A 20,486-nucleotide genomic window follows, 5' to 3' on the forward strand; every position below is an offset into this window, starting at 1 on the left:
TGGTGCATCAGACACTCCACACCGAGTTTGAAAGAAAAACATCCTAAAAGCCTGTTCGCACTGCAAAGTTCAGTATGTCCTATCTGGTAATTAGCACATCTCTTCTGTGAAACACTCTGTTAAATAAATTCATTTGATCTAAGCAGCTTTTGTCAATGGTTCCGACAATTTAACCTAGTGCACCTTTAAGGACTAAACCTGCAGAAAGAGGGGTTTGTTTTATTCTGAGGCAATACTTTTAACAAATCTCAGCTGCATGGGAGTGAACAAATCAGTGGCTTTAGAAGGTGCCAGCAACAGCCTTTGATGCATATTTGATTTGTAGATATATCTTCAAGTTGTAAAAGCACCACCTATTTCCCTTTACATGGAAAACAGTGTTTTTGGGTGGAATCCTTCATCCTCACTGGTGACCAGATAATCCTAATACCCAACACATTTCAAAGCTGGGGTTCTTTTAATCTGCCAGTATTAAAGTCTGCTTCATAAATTTATCTCATTACAATACATACAGGTCAAAGAAGGTTATTAATATAAATTTGAATGAGGTGTGTTATTCAACAGTCTCTTCTGTCTTGTTTGGCTTTCTGGATAACCACCACCAGAGTATGTGCACATAAAAGTAATCAAATCCAAATCAGCAGCCTGCCCACCTCTGTGATTTGTTTCATTCACCTGTGGAAAGATTTTCAAAGCTCTCACAATTCAGTCTTTTAATGGAAACAGCAGATTATTTTCCTGATGTAGAGGGGTAACATTTTTATAAGCACCCCAAGCTTTTCAGACTGACAATACATAGTAAGAAGGACTCTAAGCACTAGATGCAACTTCTACACTTTAACGAAAGACTACTTAGCAGAAACTATTTCCTCTTCTGTATAGGAGACAGTTTTCCTTTCATTGATTCTCACTCCTAAGGCCACTTTATGTGCCCTGGATGTGCCAAATTTTTTAATATCCGTCTTGCAGTTTTTGAACAACTCTCCATCAGTATAGAAAGTAAATGTCACAGGGATCACTAAAGTAGGGTTATATAAGTAAAAGAATAAAATTTCATGTCATTTAAAATGGTGTAACTCTCCACACTGTTCTCCTTGCCTTCAGATGTTTGTTCATCCAGCCTTGAAAGAACAGTTAGGAACATAGCCCCGGGGACTAAACTAACAAATCTTTGACCCAGCTACATACAAATAAGCTAATGTTTACTCTTTGTTTGACAGGTGGCCACAAATTTCACCCCTGATTTCACCAAATCCTTCAGAAGAAGTTGCATTTATTTTGACAGCCGTTGTTTAGCCAGATATAGTGTGTCCTACCAGATCAACCCAAAGTTTCCTCAGGTAAATGCATGCCATAAGGTGAGACGCAGGTCAGGGGATGATTAAAGGCTGTATGTCTGGCCCTGGGATGCCAAGGTGTGGGTGTCACGCACCCACGTTGTTCTCAGGGCAGCTCAGCATCCAGATGCTCTTCCCTCCCCAGAGGACCTGCCTGCCTACAGCATGGGCCTTTCCCCAAGGAACATGCGCCGGCTGGCTCGCCAAGCACGGCTGTCTGACACTGCTCCAAGGCACGCTAGGGCTGGCGCTGCAAACCCATGCTGAGCCAGCCTGGCCTCTCTTGTGCTACCACTGCAGTGGCTGTGAGGGGGGCATGTGGGGCCAGCCTCCTCTGCCTCCCAGTGTGGGTTTGTTCAGAGCTCTCACAGGAACCCCCTGTTCCCATCAAAATGCTTGGACCGCTGTTCAAAAGGCCTTATAAGGGCTCAAATCAGAGTAAGGTCAACACGAAGCATCACTGGCCAGTTATTTTGTGACTTTAGCCTTACTTTTTTTATCCAGAATCTGGAAACCATTTGCTCGATCTCTGGTCCAAGGCCAGGCTGGGCTCAGCTGTCACCAAGAGGGGTAGATGGGAGCTCTGGTGGATGTACAGTGGTTTTCCGAACTTCAGTACATCCACATGAAAATGAAACAGTGCTGTTACGCTTGGATCTACTATTTCCAGAACTTAATGTCGGTGGGCAATTAGTCACTGGAGAATAGATAATACTTGCCTGGAAAAGGGACCTCATGCGATGAGTCAGCAGATCAGCCTCTGCTCTCTCCCCTAACAAGCAAATCCTTACTCAAATGCTAGTCATCAGAGCAATTAGAGTAGTCTGTAAACTGGTAATCCAGGCAGAAGTTCTGTAATGGTGTGAAGTAAGAAGAAGGGATATTCCTAAATATTTTACCCATCCACTCATCCCTAGCGTGAGTAGCTAAGTTTCAGCTCTCCAACAGATGTAGGCCAAAGTTCACATAATGTTGTGTTAGTGTTCATCGGTTGTATTCATAAACTAAACTTATGGCACATTTCTTATTAGAATTTAAAAGAATGAATGAAGCAATGTTTTCTCCATGGAAATTTCTTGGCACAAGTTCTTGGGTACTTTCAAACATGATTTCTGAAACATCTTTTTAAAAACCAGAAAGTCAGTGCGTATAACTTGGCCTCGGCTATGGATAGATTTTCATCATCTTGCCTAAACCAAAAGAGCTTCTCCCCTGAGTGAAAGGGGATTTATTTGTTGTGAATCCATGGCCGAGATCTTATTGAGTTCATGTCCACCACTGGCTATTTTCATCCATACAGACTTTGTCCCTGTTGTCCTGTTACAGGATCACTGTCAGCACCCCAGAAACCACTATCACCCTGACAGCACTTCTTGCACCCCCAGTCTCATTGCAAAGGCAATCCACACATAGGGGCAGGGCTCTCCTCTCCCCCACTACCATTCAGTGGGACCCACACAGCCAGAAAGCCCACTCCCCTCCTGGACCCTGCTTTGCAAGGACACCCTGACACCCTTCTGCACCAGCCTCAGGCTTTCCATGTTTGATGAGCCACTGGCCACAAGAGGATGGAGATGAGGATGACTCTTGCGGGGTGCCTGTGCATTGGTGCAGCTCCACCAGCATACGCTGGTCAAGCACACTCCTCCACCCCCTGCTCACACCCAGCAGAAGCTGGTCCCCTGAGCCTGGTGTTGTGAATATGCAAAAGCACTGTTTGCAGCCACCATGTGCAAGCAGGCAGACAGCAAACAAACAGCATAAAAGGGTGTGCTTTTTCATTGGATGCAAAATACTCCCCATGAGGTATGGATTTCAGGACATGTGGTGTTCTGACTTGCCAGTTGCCTTCTCTCCAACTCACTCCCAAGAGAAGCAGCAAGAATGGTATGGAGAGGGGTGAGACAACTTTTGCCCACACTTGTGTGCTTCAGGCCGATTGTCCAGCTCCTGGGGACATTTGTCACAAACACATGCCAGAGCACCCTAACCTGACATCGTCACTCCTTGCCAGACAGCACAGGACCTTTGTACTCATCCTTTTCCCCCAGGACCTGCCAAACACTCCTAGGTAGAGGTTCCCCTTTCTGCCTCCTTTGTCCTCCACCAGCCAGCCAAGCCCAGTTGTCTTGGTTCAGACAGATTCTTCTGCTTTGGGAAAAGCAGGCTCTGAACCTGTCTGTGCTGCAGAGAGATGGAGAGCTGGCCAGGAAGACAGAGAGCTGGCCAGGAGAACATGTTCCAGGAAGTGGGGCAGGGTGCTGCTCTGGCTCTAGGCTTGCACTGCTTGCACCTGGGTAGTCATAGTGTTGGTATTGACCTTGCAAGGCTGGAAGGTATTGAAGAGGCAAAAGTGATGCTGATGTTTCTGAAAAGGCTGTGCTGGGGCTGAATTAGGTGTGAGTCTCATCTCAGAGAGGTGAACCATAAGCCAGCTGGCCTCCTGCTGCCAGCATGGTGGGGCTGGGCTCAGTTCCTCCTAAAACTCCCAGGACTAGCATGCTGGGGCACACATCTGGTGATCAGAGGGTGGGGAGAATCTAAAAAGACTGAGAAATATCCTCCAGAAGTGCTGTGACCTTTGTAGGCAGTTGGCCTGGACCTATTTTTTTACTCTCTTCCTGGCTTCACCTTTCTCCCCGCTTCTTCCACATCTTAAAATTACAGCCAAAACACTCCTCAGATGCCTCTTACTAATACCTTCATCTGAACTGTCCTTTCCCAGGACCTCTAACCCACTCAGGCTGCTGTGTTGGCAAGAGAAGGAGTCACACTTCTATGCTCTTTTGGTTTCTAAGAAATGCTTCTATGGAGACATCCTGAGAGATGTCTTGGGAAGTTGTCTTAGAGAGGGAGAGCCTCAGCCCAGGGAACACCCTGGGAGTTGCACCCCTTCTGCCACTGCTTCTTTTATTTGCAACAAATGGTGCTCAGGGTGTCCTGGTAATAATTTAAATGATTACTGCCTTTGTTCTTCAGTGTGTCTGAGATGTTCCTAGAGCTGCCTCAGGACACCAGCAAAGCGAATTTCTTTACACACCCAGTTCTTCGATGGGCTAGGAGCTTGAGCTAGTCAGGGCAGCAGGTCCAACAGCATGGGCCATAGAGAGGGCTTGGGGTTACCGTTTTTTGAAGAGGGGTTTTCTATCAAAGATGCATTGCCTAATGCCTTTTTTCCAGGTCTGTTGGCTAAGTAGCCAGTCCTGATTGAAGGCTGGCTTGAGCTAGTGCTGGACTAAATGCTGTTGATGCAGTTGGCACACTGTAGTGTGGAAGAACAGTTTCTCTTGCAAATGCCTGTCGTCCACGGAGCTCTTCTGTGAGGATCCTGGAAACCGAAGGCAATTTGCCCCTTTCAGAGTATTTTTGTGAATCCTGGAGGACTGCAAAGCATCAGTCATCAATGTCCTGACCCATGGGGGCAGGCTACAAAGCTGCCAGTTCATCGCTCCCAGCCTGCGCTACTTGGGAGAACACTTGTGTTTTATCCCAGGCAGTATTAATAGGCTTTGCCTCTGGGTTGGGAAGCTATGTCACATTACTAACCTGCATCTCATCTCCCAGACTGATGACGTGGGAAAGGATGAGTCACAACTCCTCTCACGCCAGGGTGTGTGCAGCACCAGTGAGGGCCACTGCCACTGCTCGGAGATGACAAAAGAGAGCCTGTGCCCTGCCTGTGCCCAGCCTCCTGGCCCTGAAGTCTGGGGAGAAGAAAGAGGAGAAGCTTTCTCAGCGCTTGTAGGCAACCAGACAGGCCAGGAGGTGTGTGTGTGTGTGGAGCCTGGCTGCTGTGTCCTTGTGGGCGGCTGGGCAGAGGCACAGACAGCCCTGGGCAAAGGGCGCAGAAGGCGGCTGGCCCAGAGCTCTCTTGTCTGGCCAGCGCTTTTCCCTATCCCCTGCTTTTGCTGGAAGGTACTGGTGGATAATGTAGTGACTCAGGCAGTGCTTATGTGGTCTGCTGCATTTCTCCTGGGGACAATAGGTGTTTTGATTTTGTGGTTTGGGTTTTTTCTTTTTTTTCCCCCTTTCTGCCAAAAATTGGAATGAAAGGTCAGGAGAAATAACCAGAAAGAAGGGGAATAGAAATACTTATAAAGTGAATAAGCCTCTGGCTGGGAATCTTGGCTGATATCTGTTTTGCACAAAATTCTCTGGTAGCTTTTACTGTCAGAGATGGCCAGGGCTGACAACTCAAATACCAAAACCAGGGTAGGGCTGAACTAAATGTATTCCCTGGATGGAGAGCCAGATTCTGGAAAGCATAATGGGAACTGGCAATCTCCACAGGTGTTTCAGTAGACACATAATCCAAATCCATGTATTTAACTCAGCATGCTCAGTGAATAGCTTATTTGTATTTCAACCACACAGTTGAGGCTTAATTGAATTGGTACAAATCTCCCAGTAACTAAAGAAGGTCTCAAGGCAGCATCAGGTTGAGCCTGCTTCATGAGGCAGGCCAGAAGTTTTGCCTACTTCTCCATCTGCTTTCTAGCAACCTGACAACACATCTGTCACCTCTCTTGCCAATTTGAACACGAACCAGTCATTTCCAGGTAGCATTAAGAAAGTTTTGAACACTTATGAATTAGCTTTTCAGTCACCCATTTATTTTTTGGTGTGTCCTGTTGATGCATTTTGGGTAATTTGAAGTGGGCAAAGATAAATGTCCAGGAAACCCAACAGGAGAGGATTCTGGTGATTAGTGGAAAATAGTCTGAGCTTGTGAAAGGTTTTCTCCATGAGCACAGAGAATAATAATTTAGTTTTAAAGAGGCTGCAGTGCTAACATTTATTTGGTTTAGTAACTACATCTGTGGGGGAAAAGAAGACTCTAGTCTCTGAACTGAGTAGAAAAGGACAAGTAGTTCAACAGGTTTTCTACCCTTTCTAGCTTTTCTTCTTTTTCAGTTCTCTGTAAAAAGGCATGAGATGGAAAGGACTAGATACAACAGGAAGAAAACCTTAAACCAAGTCTTTTTAAAAATTTAATCTTGGATGATCAAAAACTTAGAAATTAGTCACTATGTCTTCCCCAAAAAATTACCATTATCCTACCATTTTTGGCCAGCTCTTATGGACAAAATGTTAAACATGGTTTTTCAAGAACAGAGTCACAAGAAAGGACCAAATCAAACTCTGGCCATCGGGCAGAGACATGTCATCGAACTAATTTCCATCTCTGCTCACTGAAATCACATACTGTAATTGGATTAAACTACAGGAAAAAGGATGTGGGGCCTGAAGGGACTAATTTATGAGAGAAGATTTAGATAGGAAGTGTTAAGTGTATTTTTAAAAAGAAGACCATTTCTAATAATCGAGAACTTTATGTAGTGCAGATATGTATATCAAAAAAAGGGAAGAAATACGCAGGAAAAGCTCTTTACAGTAGGATGCACAGTTTCTTGTGGAATTGTCTCCCACAATAGCTGATGAAAAAATAGTAATTTTTGTTAGATCTGACCAAATACCAAGCCCCAGGGCAACCCTGCATAATATTGACTGTTTCTTTCTTTCCTGATTTTCCTCTCATAAAGATCTCGTTTTGCTTTCAAAATGAAGCAGGGGAACTAGTACAGCAAATCTCATACAGACAGGTTAGAAATAGGTGAAAACAAAGTCAGGAGGTGCTATCAGGACCTTTCCTAAACTGCAGGGGTGGCAGCCTGACCAGTAGGCTTACCAGTGCTGCAGTAATTACTGTGCTTCATTACACAAGAGCAGAAAATACTCTGATCACCTGGTTCCTTTTCGCTCATCCGCTGCGTGGAGGTTAGACAGCAGTGAACCACGAGATCTTATCAAAAGGTAAAAAGAAATGAGTAGGTTTGTGAACAGCAGAGCCAATGCAGCCTGGTCTGCGAGGAATTGTGTCTTGTGGTTGGGTTCTGATGTCTAACAAGGTGAGAGCTTTGCTTGAAACTTTACACACAAGAGAAGCAGCTGTTCACCATTGCTGTCTTCCACATAAATTCTCTAATGCTTCATGAGGGATGAACCCATGAGCATTGATTTCCTGGAAGTGGATTTCTTGGAAATAGTCTTTCTTTTCTTTAATCTCTCCTCCCCATCCTTTGAGACCTCTCTACAGCTAACAAATTTAGTTAACATTGGTTGTGTGTATGCCCAAGTCATTGATTCCCATCCAGTAGTCTCTGCTCCCTGGAGGCTTTCATGGGACCAGAGCAGAGAGCTGAGTTGTCCAGAAAAACTGAATTTAAAAAGCCAGTGGGTCGGTTCAACAGAGCGGGCCAGATCAACTGCAGTGTATTCTGGCTCCCTGCACTAGGTTCCCCCAAATGCTCAAGCCAACAGAAGGCAGGGGACAGCCCAGGGCATGAATGGTGGTTTGGGGCAGGATGGCAGCTCAGCAGCTTCTTCCAGCAGCTCCTTTCTGGCAGCTGGTGAGGAGCCTGTGGCATAAAAAAACATGCCTGGAAGTGTTAAACAGTGGTCCCTGAACAAAGTTCACTGGCTGAATCCAGACAGTGTGTGTTCACAACTACTCGTGGGCAAGCTTGGGGCTACCCATCAGGTACAGGGACTAGGCTGGGCCAGTGGCTGTTTTCCTGAGAGAAAGCACATCCTTGCCAAAGCTGGATTATAACAAGCTCAGAGGACACACTCAGAGGCATTGCTTTATTCTCAGATAAAGTCAATTTTAAGCAAATGGAAATCTGGATATGAAGAGCTTCAAAAAGAAGTATAAGTGTTAAAAGGGAGATGTCAGGTTTTTCACCAACTGCTGGTCCCACTCCTCTCTCAGTTCCATACACTTCATTCCCAGGGCAGGATGTAAGGCCTGGCAGCTGCAGCAAACTGGTGGGAACAGAGAGAGTTTCAGGCCACAATCCCTGAAATATTGAGTTGCATAAATTGTCAGACCTCTGTGTGCTCAAGATCTGGGCAAGACATTAAGGTGGAAAAGAAACTGATGCTGATTTCTGCTTGTCTGAGTCTGTGTGGCAGGAATGGGTGGCTGGTGGTGAAGATTTCTTTTTGTGGATTAAAGTTGACTGCATGTGATGCTCTGGTCAGAAACAATATGGCCACCACAGAGGAACTATAAACACAGCAAAATTCTGGCAAGCTAAGGACACCCATGGTAAACCATCTATTTTGGTAAGTATCATTCTCATACATAGCATCTGTCTCAGTCCACACGGTTCCTAGGAAATCCAAATGCTGTTTCATAATAAATCCCATTGCTTTTAAATGTCTTACTTTCAGTGCTGCTTCCTATAGTTGTCTTATCAGGCATCATTTTATTTGTTTCTGTGATACTGCCCTGGTAGTGCAAGTGCATTCATTTTAGCTACTTTGTGTACTGATGTCCAGTTTTAAAGCTCCTCCACTTTTCCTCCTTTGCTGGAGTAGATGTGGCAAGCATGCCCCAAATGATTTAGCTTTGCCTGCCTGTCTAGTCAGTGAGGTCTGGAAAAATTACATTCACACAGAAATGCTGAGTTAATAATGATGAGGTGCTGAAAAAGTTTTGGGCCACTTCCAAGACTGTGTTTCCGAAAATGAGACCCAATGCAAGAACTACAGACTCAGAAAAATATGAAAATCAGATTCACTTTTTAATCTTACAAGGGGCTTTTTCTTCATTTCAAAGGAAATTCTGTTCAGTTACGCACATGAAACTTCAACAATTTGAGGATGTAATCCTGTAATTCTTTGTCAGACAAGTCTCCCATTGACTCAGTGGTTTCAAAGGCTTTGATTCCTGCGTATGAATGGCAGGATATGGTGCAAATTTATGATCATGAAGAGCTTTACTCTGTACTTTCACATTATTTTTTTTAATTCACTTTATGGGAACATGATGGGAAAAAGATCCTGGCCTCAATTCATACAACTGGAGCTCTGCCACCCACTTCCGCAGAGCCAGGCTTCCACATGTTCTGCTTTTTGCTAGATAAACAACTTGTGGACAGCATCCCCTGGAGTGAACCTTGAAACAGCATCCAAAATCATCAGAGAGCAGGTGACTGATTTTAAGCAAATACACAAATTGGTTTCTTAGGAGAAGGAGAATCAAGGGTGTGTGGCATCATGGCACTGTGACAAGAAAGCTCACTCTGCAGGAAAGATCTCTCAGTGCTGTGACTGTACCTGACAGAGACAGCTTATGGCAAACATCCTAACTTCCTCATCCTCCCAACCTCCCAACTTAATATGAACTGCCTTGATAGGAGATGAAGGATAAGATGGATTAATAAAATAACTTTTCCCCACACCTAAATCATGTACAAAGTAAGATTTATGGCACAGTTGGTGTCATAAAATAGAGATGTGATATCATTGCCATGACATTATCTCCCTTGCTACCCTTGAACTCAAGAGACTTAATGGCCTTCAAATAAATGATATTTAAACAAACCACTTTTCAAATGATCTTGTGGAACCTATTTAATCATTACCAGGAATAAGTGGTCATTGCTAAGAACTGGATTTTCCTGGATGCACAAGCAATAGTCAGTATGGCTTAATCCCTAGGGAGTAAAAGTGTGTTTAACTACTTTTTTGAGGACAACTGCATCATTTAAGTAGTTTGAAAAATCATGCCACAGATTTAGAAGCCTCCAATCACAGTTTTATTATCATAAGTAGTCTGCAAACTGCCAATCTTAAAATATGAGCTCCTACCAGTTAAATATGTACCTTTTTATATCTTCCTCTCCATGTACAATATATGGATATATGTATTCTTAACCTTCAATTTCATCATTTTTACATAGGGGCCAACAATAGCATAACTTATTCAGGCTTGGAACTGAATTCAGTGATGGCTAATCACCATGCTTCATGTGCTGGAAATAAGATTCCCCATTCTTTATCCAAATATGCAATTAGTCATAGTGGTTGCTGTAAAAACAGAGTGAATCTGAGAAGATGCATCTGCTTAGACAGAAAAAAAAGTCCAGAGGAACTGCAAGTACTTTCTTTCTCATGCAATTTCACTAGGGTAGCAACAACGAAGTTCTCTGAGAAGGAGTTTCTCCCTTTAACCATATCCATGGAGCACAGCAGTGGATGAGTGCACATGCTATATACCAACCCTTTGACTAGTATAATGACAGCTCCCATCTATTCCTATTTTCCCACTCTATGTTTCAGTCTGTTTCAACTTTATGTCCCACACCATGATTCCACCATAGCTGTGGATCTTAAACACTGGCATTTATGTGTGAGATGTAGTAAATTGGGAAGTTAGATGGATCATTGCAGAGAAAAAAAAGAAGAGCTGTTATCTAACAAAATCCAGTGCTCCATATGTTGTCCTGCAGGTGTCCCTTTATGTTCTTGAGCTGAGTACTTAAGCACTCTATTTTTTGCATAAGCACTGTCAGATTTTCTTTACCTGTTTATATCGTCATAGCCAAAACTCCATGAAAGAATTTTCTGTCAGCAAAGTACTCCTAATGCCAGTCAGAGGAGAGATTTTTCTCGACAAAGCCATACTTCTCAAGTGTCAACTTCTCTGCCATCCTGAAACAGTTTTCAAAAAGATGAGAGAAAAGGTATTAATCTTCATAGAATCATAGAATAGTTTAGGCTGGGAGGATTATTTTAAGGTGATCTAATCAAACACCCTTGAAGTGAGTAGGGACATCTTCAACTTGGCCAGGTTTCTCAAAGACCTGTCCAATCTGGACTTGAATGCTCCCACGAATAGTGCATCCACCACCTCTCTGGGCAACGTGTTCATGTGTTTAACCATCCTCATTGTAAAAAAAATCTTCCTAATGTCTACTCTAAATCTATTTCCTTTCAGTTTAACCATTATACCTCGTCCTATCTCTTCAGAGCCTGCTAAAAAAGTGTGACCCTATCTTTCCGTTAAGTCCCCTTTAAGTACTGGAAGGCGCTCTAAGGTCTTCCTGGAGCCTTCATTTCTTCAGGCTGAACAACCCCAGATCTCTCAGCCCATCTTTAAAGCAGAGGTGCTCCAGCCCTCTGATCGTCTTCTTGTCTCTCCTCTGGACGTGCTCCAGCAAGTCCACGTCCTTCTTATGCTGGGTTCCTAGAGCTGGACGCAGCACTCTGGGTCTCACCAGCGTGGAGCAGAGGGGCAGAATTCCCTCTCTCGCCCAGCTGGCCGCACTGCTTCGGATGCAGCGCAGGACGCCGTTGGCTTTCAGGGCTGCGAACGCACACTGGCACGTAAGTCCAATGCCACAGACATTTCCCGGCCAGTGTCCAAGGGGCCAAGGCACGGTTTTTAAGCTTTTTCCCCACCCAAATGCCCCCCTGCAGCCGGACGGCGCCGGCGCTGCCGTTCCGCCGGCCGTCGCTAGTTGGGGCTCACGGCCAAGGGACCGGCCCGCGCCGGGCTCCGGCCACTGCCCCGGGGCTGCGCTGGCCACCCCGGCCCTCCCGCCGCACAGCCAGGGGCGGCTGCTGCCGCACCTCTCGCCACGGCAGCAGGGCCTGCCTCTCCCAGGAGCGCGTCTCCCTGAGGAGCTGCGTGCGCCTCCCATTAAAAAGCCCACATAGGAGGTAGCTGCCATCCCGGCTTTGCACGGAGGGAAAAGGAAAAGACCCCTAAATTAAGCACCTTTCTCAAGGGCAGGAAATAAGACTATTACAGGTATCCGGAACAGAATCGAGGCTGAGCAATTCAGCAGCAATTCTTTTCTTTGGAAACAAGTTATTTGTCATCTTTAAAAGGTCCTAAAATCTGTGCACGATTTTAAGGACGTAAGCGATACCAGTGACTTCACTGGTACGGCTCACGCTGCAGCAACCTCTGAAATGTGCTGCCCCGACTTGGTTTTCTGAATGTCTTGGTTGTTTCACATCCAGGGAGATGGCTTTGCCAGCCCTGAAGAAGAAACCTAAAATAGAATAAACTTCAGTATCTAAGGTTCTGGGCAAAGTTTCAGTTTAAATCCTAAATAGCCCTAAATCCATCCTTAGTAAGATGTGAATCATCATGTTTATAGTCAGAGCTACAGAGATAAAACCCAGCACAGTCTGTAAAAACAATTCTGTATTAAAATGTGAAACTGCAGTTCCTCTTCAAGCTCTAAAACCTGATACCTGATACTAAAAAGGTATTACCCTCTTAACACAAGTGCCAACTATCTGTTCAGACAGGAAAACCTGCTGAAAAGCTGATCTCCCTTTTCCAGCCTCTGCAAAAAAACAAAACCAAGCACCCCCCCCCCCCCCCCCAACCTTTAACAGTCAAAAGCATTCGAACTACAGAACAGATTTTCTCTCCTATTAGGATTCTTTCCCCCCAGGTTTGTTTGTTCTGTCTCCTCCTCACAACCCATGTTCCTCTGGTACAACTGATAAACAATGTCTTTTATTGCTATAGGCAGACAGTCCTGCTTAATACAATAGCAGGCAAGGCTTGGCGGGAGTGCAAAGTGCAGGTGTTTGGAGTATTGTGGTCATCCAAACCAGATGCTGAGGAGATGGAGCACCTGTTTCCCTTCTTTTCTGTGCTGGAGAATACAGCACTATGCAGGCTACAGAAACAGCCTGACATTAATAGCACTGCTTCTGCAGTTTTCCCTTGACAGGGTAACAGAGATGTACCATCTACAGCTTTTGCAAGCTCTCCTCTGAGTGCTCAGACACATGTGCTGGATTTTTTTTTTTAATTTCTTTTTTCCCTGACCAACAGAAAGCATTCAGAGATGGGTCTGCAACATAATTTCTTTCCAGATTTTTTTATTCATGATTAACCATGCCCTGGCATGAAAAAAAGTTAGTTTTTATAGCCCTGATAGCAGTAAAATAAACAAAAAAAAAAGTGCATTTTTTATCCATTTTTACAGGTTCTACAAATGTGTGTGTTGGATGTAGAAATGCATTTACAGTGTCATGCTCAGGCCAGTTGACTGACAGCTACTGACTCTGCAGGCGATGAAAAGCCCTCTGCTGACATGAAAGAAGTTGGGAACCTACCTCTACTGAAATGCAGTAGTAATCCTGCAAGAAATGGTCCCCAAAGTGATAACCCTAAATAAGCACTCCTTTATCCAATTGGCAGTCCCCATGGCTTGCATGGCTGGGAATCAGGAGATCAGCTGGGAACTCCAGGCACCAGCATGATGGCATGCTGTGAGCCCTCCCTGGTCTCAGCCCACCTTCATCTGCTCCTTCCCACCTCCCACTTGCTGTGAGCAGCACTCTTCAGAGAGGGAGGAAGAGCACACCTTCAGCTGCAGCCTTTGTGGGACCAGGTTGTTGTCAAACCATACGGAAAGGACCAACTTTTCACAGCCTGGAGGACTATGTCTGATGCAGCAGCTGTAACCCCCATTTGTCCTGAACTCTGAACCATAGTCAGTCTCTAAATGAAAAAATGAAACAGGTTTAAACCAACAGGGAACATAAAACACCAACCACTTCATGGCTTTTTGTTTGTTTGTTTTTAATTTAGGGAAATTTGAATGGGAAGCAACATTTTCCAGTTTTTGGCAACAGAAATATTTGTGCTAAGAAAATGTAAGTATTTGAAAAAAACTGTCAGAAAAGTAAAATTAGAGAGACTTTGAAAGATTTTATTTTAGGCCATGTCACTTTTAAATGGAGCTAGCTCTAGCTCTTACCCCTAAAAAAATACATCTACCTGAAAAAAAAGAAACCAAAATCAGACACTGTCACTTTAGTTTTACCACCATATAAATCCCAGTAAAGTCCAGCTTCCATAAGGGAAAAACGCTCAAGATGCTATGGTAATATCACAGTAAAATGAAGATGCTGTGCTTTCACTGATTTTAGCTCAGGATGGCTCACAGCCATTGATTATCTGCTGGAAGATGCAATCATTTTTGTGGAGAAAAGATGATTGCGCAAATACTATCTTCCCCATATTTTCTCTCTCATTCATGAGAGAAATAGATATGCAAGCAAGGCTCTTGCTGGACACCAGAACTGCTCCAGCTCTTCAGCCTTTCAAGCAGCTCTTCCAACATTTGGATTTCACAAGAAATTGACTGAGAGCATGCCAGCCACAGAAGCAACATCTCAGTTGCATCTTTCCATGCATGCCCACCTCAGAGCAGGGTTGAAATTGCTCCTGGCTTCCTCAGTCCTCAGGCAAAGCCACCCATAAGTCCCGAATCAGTCAGTGTAGATGTGGGTTTTTTTCCCTGACTCCTTGCAATTCATTGTGCTGACAAATAAGAGCTCATCATTGCTACCACCTGGCATTCATGAAACTATTTTTCTCATGTCTCCATGGGCAAGGTACACTGGTTTTGCCATTTAGGCCATTTATTTTTATGGCTTCTGATGCATCCTTCAGCTTAACCCCCAAAAGTCCCCTACTGCAGCGCAGATAAACCCTGCCTGACATAAGAACAACCACATTCAATCCCCTTTCTTCTTCCTGCTCCCCCCCCTCCCGCTCCCCCCCGCCCCCCCAACCAGACAGCGTTAATGAAACAGAAACTGTTCTGAATCAGGAAAAAGGGAATTTTGGCAACCAGAGACCTCTTTCTGTAAGAAATCAAAAACAAAATCAAGAGGAGAAAAAAATGTTACAAAGAAGCCGTTTAAGCTGGAATCACAAGAGAGGGAAATTACCCACGCTGAGAGACAGGCAAAAGAAGGGCAAGTTGGGAGACAGATACACTGGGCAGACTTCAAGGTCTACAAAAGATTGGTTGTCTCTTTTGGGGTTTACACTCTCTTTGTCTAATTAGACTAATAGAGGTAGAATAGAACTGGGGGAGATTAAAAACAATGATAAACAAGGCATCTTTTATTTGATATTATTGGAACTGGTTTCACTTATCTTTAGAAATCTTTCTTTTTGTGCTCCTTAATTTGTCCTTGAAGTCCTGTATCTAATCACTAGTTGAGCAACCAATAATCCTCCTCCAGCCCCTCCACCCCTTTTTATGGCCAACTTTAATCTTTCAACTCAGTGAAAAACATGTTTCCCCTATCATAACTAGTTTAACAAAAATTCCCTTTCAAGTTTAGATTGTGCAGATACAATGGCTTTCCTGCAGCTTCATGCTGAAGAGAGGAATTTACATCAGAAAAAAAATAGAGATTTATGATAGCATTGTATTTCCATTTGAATATGGAGAGTTAATAACATGCATATGTTTTTTTATTATTATTATTTTAAGATTTAAGCTATGCCATAAGCAAAAGGAAACCTGGAAACTGTGAGACTGGCAGGGCTCAATGAATAACCTAATCTGGATTTCATTCACAAACAGCAGCTCATACATAGGGAAAGGGCTGGTGTGTTTCGCCAAATCGGAACTGGAGTAAGTGCCAGGATTTCCTGATTTGTTTACATTTCTCAAAAAAACCTTTTTTTCCCCTGGATGAGGCTAGAATTAGACTTCCTTTTCCACTTTTGGCCATTTCCAAACTATTCTTGCTTGACATATTCTCTCCTTTTCCCTGTATTCTCCTTTGTTCCAGTCTCAGCTGGCTCTTTTGTCTTGGAAAACAGAAAAGGCAATGAAAGATGTCAGTCTATGATAATAATGATAATGCAGCCAGGTTTGCATGACAGCAAAACAATGCCGCAGGCTTTTCCAACACCCTTGGATCCACCACTCTTCTTACAAAGGCTGCGGGGGGTGGAGCGAGAGGTGTCTCTCCGGGAATGCAGTCTGGAACAATAGTGTCATAAGGTAAAAGAGATAAAAAGATCAAAACGAAACAGGCTAGCCCAAACTCTCTTGCTGAGGCGTGTCACTGAGTTAATCAGAAATCAGAGGGGGCTAGTTACAAGTAACTAAATCACCTTTGCATTAGCTCAGTGGCTTCTCAGTCAGCTGAAATGGTCGCGTTCCCTGCCGGTCCTTTCTCACTTTCACTGACTTTACTGTACTTTGCCCATTGTCTGCAACCTCAGTGCAATCACTGCAGAAACTTGTTTGGGAGACCTTCTCCGTGCCTTTGTTTAGAGCCCTTTGATCATCCCACAGAAAGGAAAACACTGTAGCTTGGACCTAAGCCATGGTTTTCTTAACATGACAAGACTGCCAGCCTGCAATCAGTGTTTGATGCGCATGCGTTTGGGCTGCTAGGGACTTGGAAAATCATGGGAAGACTAGCAGCGATCTTGAGAGCTTGGGCACCGTACTGAGCAGAGGTGAGAGTTTAAAGTCCCTCACAGAGCCACCCTGCCACTGCAGAACAGCAGCCCGAGGCATCGCTGCTCCTTAGCAGCAGCGTTACCGCAACACAAAGTTACTCTTGCGGGGATGTCAGGTCCTTCTTGCCGCAGCACCTCACTTGCCATGAGAGATTGCCCTGGGAACGGTTCATGCTTTAACAGGATGAAGTAGCAAGGAGGGGCTGTGCCAAGCAGAGACTTCCAGCACACAGGAAGAGCGTTCGCAACAGGAGGCAGGGGTGCAAGACTGAATTTCTGCATTTCAAACAAGAGTCGTCAGCCGGGGTTTTAGCTGACATCGCTCCCATTGACATCGATGTACCAGTGCTGATTTACACCCGCTGATGATTGTGCGTCTGGGAGAAGAGTGGGACAGGGTAATGGTGCAGAAGAGTTAGATGGGAGAAGGAAGTGAGGGGGAGCAAGATGAAGATAAAAGGGGAAGGGGAGACTTGATCATGGGACTCAGGAAACACAAACTGCAATGTACGGCTGTGGGAAAATGATTAGAAGAGATTGCATCAGACTGGACACCAATTTTGCAATTTCTGCAGTACCTTTTTAAGATTCCATACGGAGATACTGAGCAGAATGTGTGTAGCTGTATGTCTGGAACAAGTTCAAGCGAAAGGCCAAACGCAATCAGTCATCTGTGTTTGCTGGATCTGTGTACTAATGTTTCCTGTGCAGTCATTGCAATATATGTCTACTCTCGCTGTTCTAAATCCTGTTTTTCACCTTTAAGTATTTGTATCGTATTTAGTTTCTTACTCTGCATACAAGCACCTGGTTTTGGCACATTGATTAGTTTGGGGGCCAGAAATCGCCGTTCCACTCATACTCAGCAGACAGAGGGGTAAAAGAGAGAGTGAGATGGGGAAAGCTACATGAAGGGGAAGAAATAGACTTCTGGAAACAGGAGTAAGATGCTGTAAGGTGTGGCAGAAAGCACCTTTGCACACAAAATCATCAGCCAGCTTCTTTCAGTTCAGATCTCTGCAGAGAAGTAGAAGACCCAAAAGTTGTTTTGCTTACATGATTGGTTTAGCTGTTCTCAGTAGTGCTTCTCATGTGAGTAAGGTGAGCAGGAAATGGATTGATGTCAGCAGGCAGCCTGTGCTAGAAACTCACACCCACCCTTTCTGCTTCATCAGTTGTCTGAGCCCACAGTTTCATTATTAGGTTTTGGTGGTGCATTTTTAGATTTCCAGTTACAGCTTGCATGACAACTGCCGGCCGTCTGCACCTGACCAGTTACTGCCATTTGACTTGGTAAGAACCATAAAAGAAGCATTCTTCCAGGAGAAAGAGTAGAGGAAGATACAAGTGCATTTCTAGTGCTTTCCAATAACTGTGAATCATGACTTCTGTCAGCCAGAGTATGGTTCTCACTGAAAAGTGTCAGTAAGAAAGTCTTACTTTAAGAAAACACTTCTGCTTTTTTTTTTTTTTTTTTTTTTTTTTTTTTTTTGCATTACTGATAGCTAATACAGATGAAACCACAAACCTGAAGGGTTCAGACTTCACCAAATGTCAGTCATGCATAATTTGGAGTAAATGAGTATGTGACAGTAACTGGCATTTCATTTGGATGTTCCTTTTTCTCACAAACACAAATAAATTTTCATTTTCATTTTTCATACTACTCCTTGTGTGATAAAGATCCCCTGATTGATCATAAAGTTTAGGCAATATTTAGGCAATATAGTCATAAAGGAGGTCATACTAAGGAGCCTGAATAGTTGACCTAACAGACCCTTTTGGCCCACACAAACTTCTGGTGGCACTTTGTAAGGAAAATTACATTTGAGTTATTCATTTCCATTGAAAAAGTTATTTTCCATGTTTCTACACCATATCTCCAGGAGAAGAGAAGCTGAAAACTGCATGTGTAGGGTGACACCATTCCTTTTCTCTGTCCAAGGATGTGAGCTGATTATCTCCATGCTGTTCTGCTGTGGCTCTGTCACTCCTGACCTGACTTTCAGGATACACTGAGAATATCCTGTGAGTCCTTCAAGCAGTGTCAAACATCAGCACTACGGGGCTTTACCTACTTCAGGCAAGGCTCATCCACTGGCAATGGGATACCTCTGGAAGGTCATGAATTCCAGCCAGTGGAGAAATTACAGTAGCCAAATGGTGTAGGATGCTTTCAGTGACCCCTTTCCTCTGTGAGGGGGAGCTGTTGGCAAAGAGCAAGACTGAGTTTATAGCCAGCAGGATATGGCTGCTAAACTCAAGACGTTTTTTGCTATTAGCCAGCCATGGCTGCAGTGCAGCCTGCAGGTGCATGGGATGGAAACACAGCAGGTGAGCAGAGATGGACATTCCTGGGCAGGAATGGGAGGGAAGGTGATACTGAGGATTGGCTTGAAGTTTTTGATAGAGTTCAACCAAGAACTGACTCTGAATCCAGAAAACCCCCTTCAAACTTGAACTAAAACCATACTTGAAAGCACAAGTTATATTTTACTGTCCTCAGACTGTGGTGTAAGAAACATGCTTGACTTAGAAGAAATCCCAATGTTCCTCACAGAAACAGGGAATTGCCTTTCTGGTACAGCTACAAGAAACAACATTATATTTTTATTTTTTCAGTTATAATTAACTTTTTTTTTTTAAGGAAGAATGTAACATTTCCCAAAACATTTGTAATAATTCCTAATAATCAGGGTCCAAGGCATAGTTCTGGTTCTCTTGATGGAATTCATATTTCTTTGCTGTGAACATGCAGAGTTTGTGTAAAATGAAAGAATGACAGCCCTCCCCACTCCAGACCCTTACATTTTTCTTTGTCCCTTTGTGATTATAGTTGGACACAACTGACAGAGGTGAGATATACTGAATTTTTTTTTAAATCTGCTTTCTTATTATCTCCTTCTTAAAATGGAAGTATCATGATGGGGCCAGTCAAATCCATGCAGCTCGGTAGCCTTACTTTGACACTAGCCAGCTGAGGTTGGCTAAGCAAAGAAGAGAGAATGACCCTTCTTTGGGTAAGGCAAACAATCAAGAGTTCAGAGAATTTTTGAGTCAGAGGCTGCATCTGGGCTATTGTTTTTTGATGTTCTTCAATGGACCTATTCTTTATAAAATTCTTTGTTACCATTTTGAATCCATTTATATCTCTTGGCTTCCATGACATCCTGTGACAGTGAGTTAATTATGCTTTGAGTAAAATAATTACTTGCTTCCTTTTATTTTAAATACTATGCCTCAAAATTTAAAATACTGTACCCTCTTGTGTGTTAAGAAATAGTGAATAAATGGTGCCTATCACCTCTGTTATGCCTATTCACCTTCCTTACATTGTAAGGTTCCCCAAATGCCAGGCTAAGCTCCATTTGTTGGAGAAAAACCGAAAATCTGAAGTTTCTGTTTGTCTGTTTCTACCACTTTCAAGATCATCTCTGGGTTTTGCTTTTGTTTAGTTGCTTTTATTAGGGAGAGAGATTAATTATTTTGGGGTTAGCATTACTTTACTTACATGCTTTCCAGCACTGTCTTTGGTTTCTGTCTCCTCTCTCTTTCTCACACTTATAGCAACATGATATTCAAGTGAAATCAACCATAAACATATCCCAATTTTGAGTGTTATACTGCATTAGTCTCTAAGGAAAGCTCTCTCTATTTACAATTTTATAGCATGCTTGGGTTTTTGATCTGAGCAGACACAACCCATTCAAAGATAAAAACATCAATTAATTAAGCAGTTGTTGAGATCAGAAATCTGACACCCATATGGTGTGAAATTAGTGCCTGAAAGCAGTTAACTGCCAAAAGAAGCACATGCATCTGTTGCAAGAGATTAAAATGAAGTATCTATTAATTACTAAGAGTTTCTTGATTGACTTCAAAATTATATTGCTGAACTGATTCTCTTTGTGTTATTCATCTTTAATGTCATCACTTGTAAATAAGGACTTGCTTCAAAACTATCAAGTTCCAAGCAAATGCTAAGTACCCTCTAAAAAGCAAGCAAAGGAAACTCAGCTGTGAAGAGATGCCACAAAGCATGTGCTATG

General features: G+C 43.6%; 1 long non-coding RNA gene across 1 annotated transcript; it reads left to right on the top strand.

Moving 5' to 3' along the window:
* The first annotated feature begins 15,930 nt into the window (after nt 1–15,930).
* On the top strand, nt 15,931–19,713 carry LOC116440531. Its single transcript, XR_004238660.1, has 2 exons — nt 15,931–16,434; nt 16,621–19,713. It is a non-coding gene; the product is annotated as an uncharacterized LOC116440531 (long non-coding RNA).
* Nucleotides 19,714–20,486: the final 773 nt, after the last annotated feature.

This window comes from Corvus moneduloides, chromosome 3 (genome assembly GCF_009650955.1).
Source record: "Corvus moneduloides isolate bCorMon1 chromosome 3, bCorMon1.pri, whole genome shotgun sequence".
Taxonomy (NCBI): domain Eukaryota; kingdom Metazoa; phylum Chordata; class Aves; order Passeriformes; family Corvidae; genus Corvus; species Corvus moneduloides.